We start from the raw sequence: 5,007 nt of genomic DNA on the forward strand, positions 1-5,007 counted from the left end.
GAAGAGTGGTGTGTTTGGTGAGGAAGGATGAAAGAGAGTGAATTGTGAGTTTTCTGTGAGGGAGAGAGGAGAGGAGAGTTAGTGTGTGGTGTTCTGTGAGGTGAAGAAGACTTATTTCGTGAAGGAAGAGAAGAAAGAGAGGAATTGTGAGTGTTCTGTGAGGGAAAGGAGGAAGAGTGGTGTGTTTTTACGGTTGTAGTGACAGATTGTTAAGATTTGTGCATTATTAACAGGAGAGCTCTACCTAGTCATCTCTGTGGCCTTGGAAAATAGTGATGGTGAGAGAGCATAATGTTTTTCAATACAGGCTACTTACCTGCTTCATGAGAAGGAAAACATTAGGTATACACGTTTAAAAACATGACGAAATAATCAGATAAGGGAAGCTACAGTAAGCCTACACGTGGCAGTCCCTCTGTAAAGCACACCCAGCCATCTCCACCAGCCATCCTCATCCATAAAGCTGTGTAATCTGTGAACACTGCCATTGACTCACCACTAACAACCCAATTACTGACTCCACTCCATTCATCCTCCACTGTTTGTGTGAGGACTTGAACCACAGCCCACAAAAACACCTGCACAAAACACGAAAGGGGAAAACAAAAATGCTGGTCAGGCCACATCTGGACTATGCAGTACAATTCTGGTCCCCACATGATAGGAGGGATATAGGTCTGTTGGAGTCAGTGCAAAGGACGATATGTAAAAGATACAGGGGGTGAGGGATATTCCTATGAAGCGAGACTGAACAAACCCAATCTGCATTCCTTAGAGAGACGTAGGTTAAGAGGAGACCTGATAGAAGTATTTAAGTGGTATAAGGGTTTTAACAAAGGGGACATGAACGAAAATCTTAGGATCAGTAGCGGGGACAGAACCAGAAATAATGGGTTTAAACTTGAAAATTCAGGTTCAGGAAAGAAATGGGAAGAAACTGGTTTTCAGACAGAGTGTTTGATGAGTGGAACGGACTCAGTGGTCATGTAGTCAGGGGTGAGTCAATAGGGAGCTTTAATCATACAGGAGTGCCGCGTGTAGGCCTGGTGGTCTCTTGCAGCATCCCTCTTTTCTTATGTTCATATGTAGGTGAAAGTGATCGCGTCAAGTCCCAAGAGTTCTCAGATTTTTAAGTTGCCGACCCGCAGTGGACTTTGAAGGTTGTGTATCGCGCGAGGAGGAGGAACGAGAGGAAGGTGTCTCGTTAATTGAATGGCCGCTGTGACGGGAGGAGAGAGTATGAACAAGAGGAGGAGGAAAAGGAGAAGCAAGGAAAGGTAGAGAATAGGAGAAAAGAAAGAAGAAAAAATAGAAAAAAGAAAAAAAAATGAAAAAGTAAAGCTAGAAGGAAAAAGAAAGATATAAATGGAAATGCAGAGGAAAAGGCAAAAATGAAAAATACATGAATGGAGGAAAATATATAAAAGAGACTAATAATGACAACAACTATAACTATAAAAGGTCCGTATTTTTGTATATATATATATATATATATATATATATATATATATATATATATATATATATATATATATATATATATATATATATATATATATATATATATATATATATATATATAGTTACGGAAGGAAAGATTGAGGTGACACACTGACAGAGAAATAAGAATAATAAGAATAACATAAAATGAAATGAAGGAAGCTGATGATAAGGGAATGACTAAGGAAGTAGGAAGGAAGGATATCTACGTCTACTACCACACACCTCCCGTCACACACCTACTTCTACCACTACACACCTACCTCTACACATCTGCTCTACTACCACACACCTCCTGTCACACACCTACTTCTGCTCTACTACCACACACTCCCGTCACACACCTACTTCTACCACGACACACCTCTACTACACACACCTCCCGTCACACACCTACTTCTACCACTACACACCTACCTCTACACATCTGCTCTACTACCACACACCTCCAGTCACACACCTACTTCTACCACTACACACCTACCTCTACACATCTGCTCTGCCACCACACACCTACTACGTTACCACCAGACACTTGCACTGTCTTCTAACATAACCTAACCTGAACTAACCTAACCTAAGAACAAACTAACCTGAAGTAACCTGATTTGAACTAACCTAACCTAACTTAACCCTAACCTAAAGTAAGCCATCACCACGCACCTGCTCACCACAATGTCCAGCTGGAGAATCTGTACACGTGGCTACTGAGGTAGTTTAGGTTCAGACCTTTCCCGCTGAACGAACACCGACACCAGCGTAACACTATTACATAATAACTCATTGTTACTCTCAGCTGTGTTTGTCACTCTTATTTTGTGACGCAGAAACCAAGGCATGTTGGGTGACAGCACACACACACACACACACACACACACACACACACACACACACACACACACACACACACACACACACACACACACACACACACACACACACACACACACACACACACACACACACACACACACACACACACACACACACACACACACACACACACACACACACACACACACACACACACACACACACACACACACACACACACACACACACACACACACACACACACACACACCCGGTAGCTCACACACACACACGGCACACGGTGGTTAGAGCGCTGGCTTCACAAGCCAGAGGACCGGGGTTCGATTCCCCGGCCGGCTGGAGATATTTGGGTGTCTCCTTTCACGTGTAGCCCCTGTTCACCTAGCAGTGAGTAGGTACGGGATGTAAATCGAGGAGTTGTGACCTTGTTGTCCCGGTGTGTGGTGTGTGCCTGGTCTCAGGCCTATCCGAAGATCGGAAACAATGAGCTCTGAGCTCGTTACGTAGGGTAACGTCTGGCTGTCTCGTCAGAGACTGCAGCAGATCAAACAGTGAATTACACACACACACACACACACACACACACACACACACACACACACACACACACACACACACACACACACAGCGCGTAGTGTAGTGGTTAGCACGCTCGACTCACACTCGAGAGGGTCCGGGTTCGAGTCCCGGAGGCGGTAAGGCAAATGGGCAAGTCTCTTAATGTGTGGCCCCTGTTCACCTAGCAGTAAATAGGTACGGGATGTAACTCGAGGGGTTGTGGCCTCGCTTTCCCGGTGTGTGGAGTGTGTTGTGGTCTCAGTCCTACCCGAAGATCGGTCTATGAGCTCATAGCTCGCTCCATAATGGAGAAGAATGGCTGGGTGACCAGTAGACGACCGAGGTGAATTACACACACACACACACACACTCCTTTCATGTGTAGCCCCTGTTCACCTAGCTGTGAGTAGGTACGGGATGTAAATCGAGGAGTTGTGACCTTGTTGTCCCGGTGTGTGGTGTGTGCCTGGTCTCAGGCCTATCCGAAGATCGGAAATAATGAGCTCTGAGCTCATTCCGTAGGGTAACGTCTGGCTGTCTTGTCAGAGACTGCAGCAGATCATACAGTGAAACACACACACATGGTTAGGTTAAGCATTTCATTGTTTTAATGTCCCCCTTGTACATTTTCAGTGTAAATTTTTTGTTGCACTGCCAAATTAATAAACCGTATATTATTATTATTATTATTATTATTATTATTATTATTATTAACATATTATAGTAACCAGATCCATCGTTGCTTAACCTCAGTGATGTAGCGAGAAACGGCATTTAGTGAACACGTTGCGGTCGTTGGCATCACCTTGAGACAAGGGAGTTTGGTTAATTTAGCCCCGAGGTACTACATACGTATACCCGCACCACATTGACGGAAAAACGCCACAGGTATTAGCGGGGCTGGAGCGCTGGTGGTGTTGACTGCCACTTGAAAACCTCTTGAGTGCCGCTCGAATCACCGTTGCTCCTTTACAGGCATCTCATGAGGGCTGAACAAGGCCTGAAATATATATATGAATATATATATATATATATATATATATATATATATATATATATATATATATATATATATATATATATATATATATATATATATATATATATATATATATATATATATATATATATATATATATATATATATATATATATATATATATATATATATATATATATATATATATATATATATATATATATATATATATATATATATATATATATATATATATATATATATATATATATATATATATATATATATATATATATATATATATATATATATATATATATATATATATATATATATATATATATATATATATATATATATATATATATATATATATATATATATATATATATATATATATATATATATATATATATATATATATATATATATATATATATATATATATATATATATATATATATATATATATATATATATATATATATATATATATATATATATATATCTATATATATAATATAATATATATATATATATATATATATATATATATATATATATATAAAACATGTGATGAAAATATGACCTTTAAAATCACATAACGAATGTATCTTAAACTTTCCCTACTTGTGTGTATGTTGCATCAAATTAGAGAATTAATGCCTACTAATGTTCTGAAAATGTTATATGATGCCCATGTCTTACCCCACCTACACTATTGTACACGGTTTGGTGCAGTATTTATCCTACTCATTTACTACCAGAAACGTGGTGCCCTGCCCTTGCCTGCTGGATGAAGCAGCAGCAGCAGCAGCAGCGTGCTACCTTGGCCCTGCCTGCTGAGGCAGCAGCAGAAGCAGCAGAAACGTAGTGCCCTGCCCTTGCCTGCTGGATGAAGTAGCAGCAGCAGCAGCAGCAGCAGTGCAACCCTGGCTCTGCCTGCTAGCTGAGTGGTGAGTGGCTGCCACGCCTCGCCGGGCATCGCCGTCAGGAAACACATGCACGGTAAGTCACGAAGATCACAAACTGGACACACCCTCTAATGTCGCTCTTTTCTTTCTTTTTCAGGTTAAGATATATCAATATTAGTCTCTCTCTCTCTCTCTCTCTCTCTCTCTCTCTCTCTCTCTCTC

This window comes from Portunus trituberculatus, unplaced genomic scaffold, assembly GCF_017591435.1.
Source record: "Portunus trituberculatus isolate SZX2019 unplaced genomic scaffold, ASM1759143v1 PGA_scaffold_272__1_contigs__length_80511, whole genome shotgun sequence".
In the NCBI taxonomy this organism is placed as follows: domain Eukaryota; kingdom Metazoa; phylum Arthropoda; class Malacostraca; order Decapoda; family Portunidae; genus Portunus; species Portunus trituberculatus.